Source organism: Myotis daubentonii, chromosome 2, assembly GCF_963259705.1.
Source record: "Myotis daubentonii chromosome 2, mMyoDau2.1, whole genome shotgun sequence".
NCBI lineage: Eukaryota > Metazoa > Chordata > Mammalia > Chiroptera > Vespertilionidae > Myotis > Myotis daubentonii.
This window is the reverse complement of record NC_081841.1, coordinates 136,438,002-136,453,568: the sequence shown is the minus strand read 5'-3', so window position 1 is coordinate 136,453,568 and position 15,567 is coordinate 136,438,002. Positions and strand designations below refer to the sequence as shown.

The window sequence follows — 15,567 nt, the reverse complement described above, 5'->3', positions numbered from 1 at the left end:
AAAGAAAGCATGCCAGATGCCACAGCAATAAATAGAGTACGGCTTTGGAGAGGAAATGTAAGAGGAGACTTGGAGCATTAAGTCTCCACCACCCTTCCCATCTGATAGTTAGCCCACTGAAGTTATGGGCTTTTGGGAAATTCACCTTTGTAGGTCACCTTTATTAATTTTCTTATTTATTTGTTTAGCAAAAAGTTAAATGACAGACTACTTTGGTAAAGGTCTATGCATGCCCTCTAGATCCTAAGCAAAATGAAGCTGGGTAAGGTAATTTTAGAAAAAAAAAATTCTAAGTGCAGTGAAAGAAGAGGTAAATATTGCCACCTCCTTTTTCAATATTTGTTTTAAAAACACAATTTTCAATCAATAGATAAAGCAACAACATATTTTTATAAATCATGGGAATTCTTAGAGGAAAAAAGGTTATATAATTTATGTAGATTATGTATTACTTTGCTGAGAAGTACGTAAGTAAAAAATATTTTTATAAATTATATTTTCTAAAGCATTTATAAGTATCATTTTTATAAATAGATATTTTAAACACAGTGGGATTTCTTAATCTGCGGTCCTTTAGTTTCAATTTAGTAATGTTTCTGATAAGAAAAACTGAGCTCTAGAATGTTAACAACTGTACCATCCTATTATGATGCTGTCCTTTGTGTTGTCAGATACAAATACTTGTGATAATTCTAGGAAAATGTGATTAGTGGATTTTTACCCAGGATTTTAAAACAAAAACAAAAAAAGATCTTTAAAATAAAAGGAAAAGTAAATTCTATTCCTTTAACTCATCTTTATTTTGGGATTATGCATTCTCTACTAAAATTTAGAATGGGATTTCTAACCATGATGGCATTGTTCAGTTAATAGCAGTTCTCTCTGTGTGTGAAAAATTTCAAATGAATGGAAATGTTCTCAGACATTTTCTATGGAAAATGTTCCCCCTTAGTATTTATTCAAATGTTGTCCATATTTTCAGGAAATAATATAGAAAAATATATTTCTATACCAAGATGGTTCTTTTTGCCAATTTAAGAAGGAACTCCTACCCTAGCCAGTGTGGCCCAATTGGTTGGACATTGTCCCATGCACAAAAAAGTTGCCCATTCAATTCTCATTCAGGGCACATGCCTGGGTTCTAGGCTCCATGCCAAGTAGGGAGTGGGTAGTAGGCAGCCAATCAATGTTTTGCTCCCACATCAATGTTTTTCTCTCTCTCTCCCCCTCTCCCTTCTTCTCTCTAAAAATCAATATTTTTTTAAAGGAACTCCTTCCTGTACTTCCAGCACACACATACATACACAAACCCTGTGCTATCGATGCAAACTAAAAATCAAATTAAAGAAACATTGGCAGCAAGCCAAATTCTGGGATAACAGGAAAGAGAAAGCTGGTCAGCAATCACCTCTCTTAGCTCTTATCTTTTCCTCCCACTTACTTCAACAGGCTAGGGGGACTGGGATGTCTATAGTCTATGATCCCTTTCTTGAGTGAAAACAGAAGCTATGAATCAGGTGTCCTGCACTTTAATACTATATTATTCTTCCTCTTGAGTGAAACCTTGCTGTTGAGGGGAAATAAAATGTTATATATAAATGAAAATAGTCATTTGGAAGTCATCTTTCTGGGTTTCACCACCAATACACTCGTAATTTTAAAGCACCCTTTGAATTTAAATAGTAATCAATTTGTCAAAGAACTATATTAGGAGAGCTATATTCAAAGAAAGGTTACACTGACTTTAGGTGAATCCTCTGTTTTCTAAATAAATGCAGGTTGTTTAGGAGGGCAAAAAGCCAAACTTTTTAATTCCTCCCAGTGTGAATCATCATAGAGTAAAATTATTAGGGGGAAACTAGGGATTCATGAAGCAGTATAGAGGTTTTTGTTGCTGTTTGGTTGAGGTTTTTATTAGCCACAAGTTTATACTACTGTATTTACTTGAGAGTGTTTAACTGTCCTTGAAATTAATCATTACATAATTCCAACAAGTGCACTCTTTAGTTTACCCAAATTAGAGAGGCTTCCCTATATTAATTTTGTGTCGTTCACAAGCATCCTTGAGATTATTTGTCCTTAATTATTTACGTTTATGTCTCAAGTATTTAGAGCACATTGAAACATAATTTTTCTAAGTTTCCTAATACATTAGCTTTGTTTTCTGCCTAAACTGTTAACCTCAATTTTGTCTTCAACAGTTTCTGATAATGCATTGCTTATCTTTAAATTTGGCATAGTTGTGTCTGTAGTAAAGAATCCAAATTCAGGTTTTAATTTACTCAAAATGAACTTGCTGACTCTCTAATCTGAATTGAAACCACACTTATTTTCTCACTCCTCTCCATTCCATTTTGAATTTTAACAGATATTTTCTCAAATCATACTTGAGAATTTTATAATCCAACACCATAACTAGTCTTATTTCTGCCAAACCATCATTGGCCTAATTATCTTCTTTTTCTTCCCTTTCTTTTAAAAATCTATGGACCCACACAGGGATTTAAACAGAAAATGTGGAAGGATGACAGTAAGCCTATTATGGGACACATTTCCCCATTTCCCATTGCAGCTTGATCTCCTTGGCTGGTGTCAGAACCCAGCTGCTCCACTCTAGCTCCTGGGAGCATGAGCCTGCAAAGGAAGGGAGAGAAAGGCAACAAAGGCTGCTGATCATCTGAGCTGAGTCCCAGTGCCGCAACTTGGAGGCAGATGGGTGGATAAAGCAGCCATTTGACTTCATAAAGAAAAATCTACCAGAAATAGTGTGCAATTTGTTGAAATTTCATCACACTTATTAACCAATAAGCCAAATGAGAAGCCATGGCTACCTGTGGATCTATTATTGCATGGGCACTGATAAAAATCATACACCTCTGTTAGAAAATAGTACTAATAATATCATACTAGAACAAATTCTACTGAAGAACATGTGACTAAGATTGAAAAGCATTTCTCCACTGATTCCACACATACCTACAGGCTAAATAGTATGCTGATGCCCCGCAGCAGCTATAGGTACTATTTGCAAGAATTTCTGACAGAAACCGTATTTTGTGAGGTCTTACACTCAGTCACAAAGTCTGCTAAAAACTAAACTTGGGGAGACTGCGCCATCTTGGGTAGCTGTTGCCAGCAACCAGAGATCAGCTACTAACCTGGAAACAAGGGATCTCAAGCAGCATGACTGCCTGAACTCAGACGAGCACTGCTTCTTCTCACGGAAAGGTTGGACATCCCCTAAAGGTGCGGTTTGCAGTTCGGGTTGGAGGGAGGACCAAGCTCGCGCGCGCGGGGCGGAATCTGGCTCCACAGAGTCCGCAGCCGTTGGGACCAGCGTGACCCGCGAGTGGGGAAGGGGCCCCACAGGGCTGCTGGCAGAAGGGAATGCGAAAAATGAGCCCATAGCTGGACTGGATGTAAAGGAGCAGCCTTGGACTTTGCCAATCTGCTGGCTGCTTGGGGCCAGGGGCGAGTGGGCGCACGGAAACTGCGCGTGGAGACTGTGCGCAGACCTGGAAGGTGGAGGCTTGTGAATTCGCACAACTATCAGGCTCTTGTTACAGATCCCCTTTGATCCGTGCATTTGATTATTAAACCCAGTGCATGGGATTCCCCAGTTGGGGTCATTCGCAGAGCCTGTAGGGGAAAGTTCTTTTTGGGGAGCCTGGGAAACAGCGGACAGTGGCAAGGAACCAGCTCTGGGCAGTGGTCTTTCCAGTTCCAAATACCATAGAGAAATACAAAAACAAAACCCTACTGATAGAGAGGACTTATAGCCTCGGAGGTCAATCCAGACACACTGCCACCCAGAGGCAGAGCCACGAACTGTCTCTTTTGTGATTACAAATAAAGGCAGTCTGGTAAACAAATACAACCTGCCTTAAAATCAGGTCTGTGGTTTACTGCACAGAGGGACAGTGTATCGCAGGGAAGTTCAACACTCCCCTGAATGCCTGGCAGGACTGAGGTGTGCCAAAAAGAAGAGTGGAAGATCTGAAGCACCTTCACTTCCAAATATATATATATTTTTAAATTCTTTTTTTCACCATTTCATCAAGAACCTATTTTATTTTATTTTTATTTTTATTTTCATCACCTGATTTTACCATTTTAATTACTACATTTTTTAACCAGTATTATTGCTATCCTTTTACCATTTTTTCAAGTGTCATTTTATTTTTTATTATTATTTTTTTTATTTTTCTTTATTTTATTTTGGGATTAGTGTTCTACACTCTATTTTCATCGTTCCTTTAGCATCATTTCTCTCTATCTCACATTTACCCTTAAGCCAAAACTCTCTTCCTCACTTTTCCCCTTTTGTTGTCCTGTTTCTCTTACCCTATTCCTGCTTTGGATTTTACCTATTCCTTCTTTCTACCCACTAAATTTCACCCTACTTATATATCTAATTTCCAATCCCTCGCTCTCCCCATACAAATAGCCTCTTCCCCACCTCTATTTCATTCTCTTAATTTTTTTGTTGTTGTTGGTTTTTTTGGTCTTTTTGTTCTTTTTTCTCTCCCTTTTCCCAATCTCATTTCGGCACTCCTTTTTGTTTTTTATTTTTCTCTTTAATCTTTTTCTCTTTTTTCTTCTTTATCCCCTAATTCTCTTCGCTTGGGGGGTCACCTTTATTTGGGGTTATTAATATCGTGAATGCATTTAGTTTGGTGCCTTGTACGTTGTGCCTTGTTGTGTTGTATTTTGTGCCTTTGAATCAGCGCAGCAGAGAGAGAACTACATAACCAAACACCTTGAGAAGAGAAATCATGGTGAAACAAAGAACCAACTCAAATATGAAAGAAAAACAGGCATCATCAGAAAAGGAAGTAAACGAAATGGAGGCAATGGAGGCAAGCAACCTGTCAGAGAAAGAATTCAGAGTAATGGCCATAAGGTGGATGAAAAGAATGGAAGACCAATTCAACAATATGTGTAGGAACCAAGAGGAAATGAAGAAGAACCAAGAGGAAATGAAGAGAAACCAAGAAGAAATGAAAAACGACATCACTGCCATAAAGAACTCAATAGAAAGCATCAACAGTAGACTAGAAGAAGCAGAGGACCGCATCAGCGAGCTAGAAGACAAGGTAGAAAAAAATACCCAAACAGAACAGCTTCTAGAAAAAAAAATTAAAAAGCAGGAAGAGAGCCTAAGAGAACTCTGGGACAATGCTAAACGAAACAACATCCGAATAATAGGGGTGCCAGAAGGAGAGGAAACTGAGCAAGGAATAGAAAACCTGTTTGAAAAAATAGTAACAGAAAATTTCCCTGATATAGGGAGGAAAAAACTCACACAAATCCAAGAAGCTCACAGAGTCCCAAACAAAATGAACCCGAAAAGACCGACACCAAGGCACATAATAATTAAATTGGCAAACACCAATGACAAAGCAAGAATCTTAAAAGCAGCCAGAGAGAGACAGAAAGTTACCTACAAAGGATCCCCCATCAGACTAGCGACTGATTTCTCAACAGAAACACATCAGGCAAGAAGGGAATGGAATGAAATATACAAAGTCATGCAAAGGAAGGGTCTGAATCCAAGAATACTATACCCAGCGAGGCTATCAATCAAAATTGAGGGTCAAATCAGGAGCTTCACAGACAAAAACGGTCTACGGGAGTTTATTACAACCAAACCAGCAATGCAAGAAATGCTAAAGGGTCTGCTGTAAATAGAAAAAAAACAGGAAACAAAGAAGGAACGCAGCGGTAAAGAACAAAAATGGTGACTAACAAGTTTCTATCAATAATAACTTTAAATGTAAATGGATTAAATTCCCCAGTCAAAAGGCATAAGGTAAATAAGTGGATAAGAAAACATGACCCATATATCTGCTGTCTACAGGAAACCCACCTCAGAAAAAAAGACGCACACAGACTGATGGTGAAGGGATGGAAAAAGGTTTTTCAGGCCAATGGAAGTGAAAAAAAAGCCGGGGTAGCAATACTTATATCTGACAAATTAGATCTCAAAGTGAAGGACATAAAAAGAGATCAAGAAGGCCACTTCATAATACTAAAGGGAGCAGTCCAACAAGAAGAAATAACTCTGGTAAATATATATGCACCCAATATAGGAGCACCCAAATACGTAAGAAATCTTCTGGAGAAGATCAAGGGAGAGATTGACAGCAATACAATCATAGTAGGGGACCTTAACACCCCATTATCTCCACTGGACAAATCCTCTAAACAGAAACTCAGCAAAGAAACATAAATCCTAAATGACTCACTAGATCAGATGGAATTAATTGACATCTTCAGAACATTTCACCCCAAAGCCACAGAATATACATTCTCCTCAGGTGCACATTTGTCATCTTCAAAGATAGACCATATATTGGGTCACAGACAAAGTCTCTTCAAATTCAAGAAAATTGAAATCATATCAAGTATCTTCTCAGACCACAAAGGCATAAAACTGGAAATCAACTACAACAAAAACAATCCAAAAAAATCAAACACATGGAGACTAAATAGCATGCTATTAAACAACGACTGGGTCACCAGTGAGATCAAAGAAGAAATAAAAAACATCATGGCAACAAATGACAATGAAAACACAACAATCCAAAACCTATGGGACACAGCAAAAGCAGTCTTGAGAGGGAAGTTCATAGCTCTACAAGCCTACTGCAAGAAACAAGAAACAATGAGAATAAATGACCTAACTCTACAACTCGAAGAATTAGAAAGAGAGCAACAAAAAAAGCCCACTGTAAGCAGAAGGAAGGAAATAACAAAGATCAGAGTGGAGATAAATGACATAGAGACCAAAAAAACAATACAAAAGATCAACAAAACCAAGAGCTGGTTCTTTGAAAGGATAAACAAGATTGATACACCTCTAGCCAGGCTCACCAAGAAACAAAGAGAGAGGACCCAAATAAACAAAATCAGAAATGAAAGAGGAGAAATTACAACAGACCCCACAGAAATACAAAGGATTGTTAGAAAATACTATGAACAACTCTACTCCGACACACTAGACAACCTGGAGGAAATGGACATATTCCTAGATAAATACAACCTTCCAAAACTTAACCAGGAAGAATCTAAAAATCTCAATAGGCCAATAACTATGGAAGAAATCGAAGCAGTAATCAAAAATCTTCCAGCAAACAAAAGCCCGGGGCCAGATGGCTTCACAGGGGAGTTTTACCAAACATTCAAGGAAGACCTAAAACCTATCCTCCTCAGACTATGTCAAAAGATCCAAGAGGAAGGAACACTTCCCAGCTCATTCTATGAAGCCAACATCACCCTAATCCCAAAACCAGATAAAGACAATACAATGAAAGAGAATTATAGGCCAATATCCCTCATGAACATAGATGCCAAAATCCTCAACAAAATCCTAGCAAATCGGATCCAGCAGTACATCAAAAAGATCATACACCATGACCAAGTAGGATTTATCCCAGGGATGCAAGGATGGTACAATATCCGCAAATCAATAAACGTGATACATCACATAAACAAATTGAGAGAAAAAAACCACATAGTCATATCAATTGATGCGGAAAAAGCATTTGACAAAATCCAACACCCTTTCTTGATAAAAACTCTCAGCAAGATAGGAATTGAGGGATCATACCTCAACATAATAAAAGCCATATATGACAAGCCCACAGCCAACATCATAATCAATGGGCAAAAACTAAAACCATTCCCCCTAAAAACAGGAACAAGACAGGGATGCCCCCTCTCTCCACTCCTGTTCAACATAGTACTGGAAGTACTAGCCATTGCGATCAGACACGAAGAAGAAATAAAAGGCATCCAGATTGGAAAAGAAGAAGTAAAACTGTCCTTATTTGCAGATGACATGATACTGTACATACAGAACCCTAAAGACTCCATCAAACAATTATTAGACTTAATAAATGAATTCGGCAATGTAGCAGGATACAAAATTAATGCTAAGAAATCCATGGCATTTCTTTACACCAATAGTGAACTTACAGAAAGTGAAACTACAGAAGCAATCCCATTTACCATTGCACCAAAAAAATTAAAATACCTAGGAATAAACTTAACTAAGGAGGTAAAAGACTTATATGCTGAAAACTACAGGACACTGAAAAAAGAGATAGAGGAAGACATAAACAGATGGAAGAATATACCGTGTTCATGGATTGGTAGAATCAACATCATCAAAATGTCCATACTACCCAAAGCAATTTATAGATTCAATGCAATCCCCATTAAATTACCAACGGCATATTTCACAAATCTAGAACGAACGTTCCAAAAATTCATCTGGAATAAAAAAAGACCCCGAATAGCTGCAGCAATCCTGAGAAAGAACAAAGTAGGTGGGATCTCAATACCAGATATCAAACTGTATTACAAAGCCACTGTTCTTAAAACAGCTTGGTACTGGCACAAGAACAGACATATAGACCAATGGAATAGAATAGAGACCCCAGAAATCGACCCAAACCACTATGCCCAATTAATATTCGACAAAGGAGGCAAGAGCATACAATGGAGTCAAGACAGTCTTTTCAATAAATGGTGTTGGGAAAATTGGACAGATACATGCAAAAGGATGAAACTAGATCACCAACTCACACCATACACAAAAATAAACTCAAAATGGATAAAAGACTTAAACGTAAGACGGGAAACCATAAAAATACTAGAGGAATCCACAGGCAGCGAAATCGCAAACATATGCCGAAGAAATTTCTTCTCTGATAATGCTCCTAGGGCAATGGAAACTAAAGAGAAAATAAACAAATGGGACTACATCAAAATAAAAAGCTTTTGCACAGCAAAGGAAACCATCAACAAAACAACAAGAAGACCCACTACATGGGAGAACATATTTGCCAATGATACCACCGATAAGGGTTTAATTTCCAACATTTACAGGGATCTCATGAAACTTAACAAAAGGAAGATAAACAATCCAATAAAAAAATGGGCAACGGACCTAGATAGACACTTTTCTAAAGAGGACATACAGAAGGCCGAAAGACATATCAAAACCTGCTCAAAGTCACTAATTATACGAGAGATGCAAATCAAAACGACAATGCGTTATCATCTCACACCTGTCAGAATGGCTATCATCAACAAATCAACAAACAACAAGTGTTGGAGAGGATGTGGAGAAAAAGGAACCCTTCTCTACTGCTGGTGGGAATGCAGACTGGTGCAGCCACTGTGGAGAACAGTATGGAGCTACCTCAGAAGACTAAAAATGGAACTCCCATTTGACCCAGTGATCCCACTACTAGGAATATATCCCAAGAAACCAGAAACGCCAATTAGAAAGGATATATGCACCCCTATGTTCATAGCAGCACAATTCACCATAGCTAAGATTTGGAAACAGCCTAAGTGCCCATCAGCAGATGAATGGATTAGAAAACTGTGGTACATATACACAATGGAATACTATGCTGCGGTAAAAAAAAAGGAACTCTTGCCTTTTGCAACAGCATGGATGGAACTGGAGAGCATTATGCTAAGTGAAATAAGCCAGTCAGAGAAAGATAAATACCACATGATCTCACTCATTTGTGGATTATAGAGAACAACATAGACTGATGAAAAGGGACAGACCCAAAGACTGAGAAACAGCAATCAGGATATCAATCCCCAGAAGGAAGGTAGGGGAGGGTGGGGTAAGGGGAAGAGATCAACAGAAGGACTTGTATACATGTATATAAGCCAAACCAATGGACATGGACAATGGGGGGATGGGAGCATGAGTTTGTGTGTGGGGGGGAGGTTGGGGGTTAATGGGGGGGGGATGAGGACACATTTGTAATACCTTAACTAATAATAATAATAAAAAAGATACAGAAAAAAAAAACTAAACTTGGCACAAATCTTAGCTGAGTAGAACTCCATCAAATACAACAAAGATGAAGATTAAAGGGGGGAAAAAACCTATAAAGTTGACTTTCAGAAATGAGCAGAACATAGCTTGCAAGGGATTCCAAAGAAAATTCTCGATACTTGTTAATCTTTTCATATAGAAAATTATATTTGGCAAGTGGTAGGATCATTTACAGTCTAATAATTCCCTGTATCTTGAAGGAATAAATAATTTAAAAGAGTGAGAATTAAACCCAGGAAAGGTTCCATCAGTTCTAACAATAATTGCTTTTTCTCTTGAATTTTTCAAAGTTGCATTTTTTTGTGTGTGGTGTCAAGTGGCTCAGTCCATAATCATATACAAAAATTGACCATAAAAAGCTTTCATCTCTTAGAGTAATGAAACAGAACAGAATTTGAGAAGAGTCTAAACTCTAAGATATATAGCTCTTATAATTTTAAGGAAGTGTACACTTATTTTTTAGAGCCCTAAGTCATCTGGGAACTTTAATCAGAGATTTTGATTTTAACAACTCTTGGGAGTTGATGCTCTCAGTTAACTCTTATCTTCCATTTGTTTTTAGACTTCAGTTTTCAATCACAGGAGGTCTAAATGTTGAAGTTCAGTGTTCTACCAGATAACAGATGATTGCTAGGAATGTTAAAATACCTCCAAGTCAAATGACCATGTAACCTCTATAAATATTTACTGTAACCTCAACAAATTTTTAATACTTTGTTTATGCATTCAATTGTTCAACAAAGATTTATTTAGTGCATGCTAGGGAAAACACAAAACACTCCTAAAATCTACTAAAAAGTACAAATATAGATTTACTTGAGGATTTTTTGACAGGTTCCAATTTTAGAAAGTACCAGGTACTAAACAACCATTTAACTTGAGATAGATCTTGAAATCATGAAAACTGTACCCGAGTCATGGATACCAATTGAACCTCAGAGGCTAAGGATTAGAATATATCCCTTCTTCCTTCGTTCATTCTCTCTTCTTGCTTTTGCTCTATTTCTTTTCTCTTTCCTCCCTGTTTAGATGTAATGCCAGTTGATTGAGATGGATTTGGTAAAGCCACATTAGAAACTGCTCAGGGGAAAAATCAGTAGGAAAGGGCAGAGGCACATCTAACAGTTACAAAATAGAAAACTGTGTTGAGAAGAAGGAAATAAAGGTTTTGTAGTTTAATTTAGAGAACAAATATTTTCCAAGCGCTTATTTTATGGCAGGTAGGATGCAGTAGTACCGCATGGTAAACGTGTGTCTACTGTGAACCATAAAATGGGTGCAGGAAGATGGTCCAGAAAAAAAAGACTGCTAAATGCTCTGTTATGAGAAGGTAAACACACTTTATTTGTGGAAGACTATACAACAATTAACTACTAAGAATGAGGTCGATGTCCTCATAGTAACAAATAATTCTGGGGAAAAAAATGTTCAGGAAAAGCAAGTTGTAAAGGTATAAATTGAGTATAATCACATCTGAGTAAAGTTAAAAATAATATTCTCTTTATAAATAGATAGAAATATATATTAGCTAGGGATATATTTGATATATAAAGCAATATATCCATAACTAATATTTACATATTAAATTACCCATGGGGATGGATGAATTGGAAGAATAGTGAGTTTTTTTTAACTTAAAAAAATAAAGATCCAAAGCAAATATGGTGTTATCAACAAATATGGGGGTGGGTACATAGGTTTATTATTGTCTTTAAGTTTAAACTACTTCATAATAAAAATTAACCTGAAACTAATATAATATTGTATGTCAACTGTAATTGAAATTATTTTAATTTAAAAAATTAATATATATTTTACATTTATGGTTTAAAAGAAAAATGCTGTAGAAATTTGGGTGATTAGAAGGAGCTGTCACAGTAAGTCCAATTTTCTTACTTTTGAGCCCAGTATATACAAGGCTGATTATTTTTTATCTTCAACAAGAGGAGCAATAGAGATTTAATGTGGAAGAAAATACTTTTCCTGATATGATAAGTCAGTGGCAATTTTGCAAATGGATGATTATTTCCAGATAGAAGTGAATTATCTGAACATAATTATACTGAATCTTTTCAAAAGGTGTTTTAACTCACATACCATCCATGCGGGTTACTCTTTTTCTTCATTATAGGGTGTGGCTGTGAGATTTAAGAGACATGGCTAATGAATGCTACATTTTGATTGCTGTTAAAAATGTATGATTAGAGTCAGGACTTTGGAATAATGATTTGTACATTTAAAGTACTGATTAGCTGTGCAAGACTACAATTGACTTAAAAAAAAAACCCTCACTAAGACTCCCTTTTCCTTCAAAATTGCCACTAAACATTTTCTAAAGTAATTCCAAGGAGCTCATTGGATGCTTGGCAACTCAAACAAAAAGGGGAATCCACAAACATTTTATTAACTTTGAATTACATGTAATTCTTAAAATTAATAGCAAGGAACCAGAAGTTTTTGTTTTTGTTTTTGTCATAGTGGTAAATAAGTCTGATACATTTCACTGGTGAGGCAAGAGTCATTTGAGATATATTGTTAAATATGAGGGGTGGGAATACATCATATAAACAAGTGATATTACACAGCACACATTTTTCTAAGAAAGTAGTCTCCATGTATGAGAATAAGATATATACCCACAATAAGAGGGCATATTGACCTATAATTTTCAATATTACATCCTTGTATTTTTTTAATTATATGCTATTTTTCAACTAGCAGAGGAATACAGTCTCATAAAGCTAATATTTATTCTTCCGTGTTTATGGAGCTCGTCATGCATTGCAGGAACTGGGGAAGTGTGAGAAGTCAAATATAACTTGGTGTCCTGTGCATAAAAGAAGTCAGGACAGGAGAATCACCATGTTTAAAACATCCAGCTCAGGAACTGGGTCATGAAGCTTCAAATAATTAAATCACAGGAGATAAGGAAAGCCCTTGATGTTACTATTTCTCTCTCCATAAATGTAGCCTTTTTATAGATGGTAACTCTTATCACGTAGGATTCTTCACTTTACTAGGAAGCACAGAAAAGAGTCCTTTAATCCAGCTCTGCTCTTACTGCATGTCTTGGGAAAGCTGAGGCAGATAGTAAGTGTAATCAAATACAACAACGGAGACACCTCTGCTTAGAATTGTACCTTTATGTCATGAATTCTTCTCATTCTGTTATTAAGTGACGTCTGTACTAGGGAATTCAATGAATTTTTATGCTAAAGTCAAAGAAAATAGCAGTGAATGAGAATTTGTTTTTCCATGGACCGATTGGATTGTACTTGTATTGTGGTAAATGTCTCAAGAGATCAGAGCCTTAAAAGAAAGCTTCTGTGGGAGAATTTCCCGGAAGCTCATTTTTTTCCCCCTAAATCTTTCCTTTTAATTTATAACCTTACCTGACACTTTGGAAGGATCCAGAGAAATAAAAGTCACCGAGTCATGTCCTAATCTCTGCATGCGTAACAGACAAAGTGGGGGCCTCAACAAGTAGTGAGGGCTAAGACAGAAACGCTGATGGAGGATAGGAGGTGGGTAGGCAAGGGAGAGAATTTCAGCTACAGTCAGGGCCCTGTGAGCCCCCCACAAAGTGATCCTCAATTTCAGTGACATGGAGTAGAGAGTGGAAACTTGGCAGAGTGGTGAAAAGACAGTGAAAAAGTACTTCCTTTTTTACTTACCTTTTCCAGTTTTCTCTCAGATTTCAGATTGTCTAGCCCTCTCTACCTCAGTGACCGCACTGGGACCTTTACAACATCAGTCCCACCATTCCCTTTGGTCCAGGCCCCATCCTCTCCCTGAATCCCCAGAGTTGTCCTCTCTCTGCTATTTTCCTGCACTGAGTTCTGATATTATCTTTCCCATATTCATGTTCACATACCAAACAACAGTGATCTCCTTTAAGCACCAAACCAGAAATCATGGTCCTCCAAAAGAGCATTCATATACATACATGTTAGTGTGCTTTTAGACAGCTAAAAGGCATGTAAGCACAGAGTAGAGGTATGATAGAGTGGGAAGGAAATGGTGCCAGAGCTCAAAGCTGGAGTCTAGGCTCAACTCCAACCTTCATTCAATTCTGCTACTTTCAGTATTTTTAACTCTAAGTGAGGCGTTTACAGTTGGGCATCCTGGTCCCCAGTGCAGGGAAATGCACATCTGAATTGGTTATCATGGTGACCAGGAAGTAGGGAGGTAACTTTGGTTCCTGGGAACCAGGGCTATTAACCATTCTAAAATCCATGGTATGATCCTGCATCATAACTACTAATAGTGTCCCCTTTGAGAAATACCAGTAGATGATTTTTAATGCTCCTCCAATGAGTCTGAGCTCTTAAACTTAAGTGGAATATAGAGAACTTAAGAGACTTGGGAAAGAACAGTGAGAATACATTTTTGGATTGCACAGTTTTATAGGAAGGAAAATAGGGTGACCAGAGTTTATGATGATACAGGGGGACTCTGACCAATAAATTCTCTCTTTCCATGGAAGAAGAAATAAATTGCTATCCTAGGAGGTTAGGAATTACATAGGCTTTCTTGACAACAAGGTCTACGAAAGAAGAATCTGTATCAGGTTTCAAAAGAAAAGTGAGTACCTAAATATGAAGTTTTCAAAACAAATAGATTCTCACTGGATTCAGAAAGTTCAAGTGAGATCTTGTTTGCAGACTAGGGAGGAATATGTAGGTAGCTTCTCAAGTCCTGTCCAGCACTTCTGTTTCTATGGATACACTTACTAGGTTTCTACACATTACAACCTTCTACCAAAGTGACAGAATGGAGAGTTGAAGATGGAGGCACAAGTTCCTCTCCACTTTCTCCCTAATACACAGCGTATGCCTCACACTTCAAAGCAAGTCAATCATGAGGCCCAACACAAAGGGCGCAGTGGGAAAACTGGAATCTAGCCCAACGCCGCAGTAAAATCTACTTTGATTTCTCAATAGAAATGAAAGAGAGGGAAAAGCACACACACACACACACACACACACACACACACACACACACACACACACCCCAGTACCACAGTAAAGGGCTTTTAGGGGAGAAAATATTTGTCACCATGGACAGAAGAAAAGTTCTACCAAATGAAATAAATGTTTGTGGGGAAAGATGTGTCATTCCAGGGAAAGGGCTGTGTTCCTTTTCCCTTGCTCTTCATTTAGTTTTTGTCCATTCAATGTACCAAGCAGTAACTTCTCCATTTATAAAAGATGCATGGATTGGATATATCCTTTGAGTAGGTCTTTTGTCAGAAAGCTCTTTCAAAATAAAAGTGTTTTACTTGTACTATCTCAACAGCAAAACATGTACTTCCAAAATTGGTTTGCTAGCAAGCTTTTTCCTTGAGTAAGCAACACTATTGTTAGTAACTTTCCAAGCTGTTAATATACACCCATTAATAGAAACAACCACCCTCTTCTACCACTATGAATCAGAGGGTGAGCAGCCCTTGGTAGAACTAAATGAAAGCATTCTGGCCACTGAGACTTTTTATACTTTGAAAGAAGTCATAATGATAATACTATTTGTTATTGACAAATGAAGTTTTGATTTTCAATGTTTCAATATAATTCATCCACAAGGCCTTAACTAATTGAAAGTACTTAACAAAATCTGATATATATGGGCATGCAATATAAATTTATTGAATCGGTTCAGTTAGAATCTATGAATGCAGAAATAAAATTTGTTTTAAG

General features: G+C 37.2%; 1 protein-coding gene across 5 annotated transcripts in view; it reads right to left on the bottom strand.

Moving 5' to 3' along the window:
- The window catches only part of ENOX1 (ecto-NOX disulfide-thiol exchanger 1), a 611,845-nt gene that overhangs the window by 285,678 nt on the left and 310,600 nt on the right, over positions 1-15,567 (bottom strand). The window lies entirely within an intron of this gene.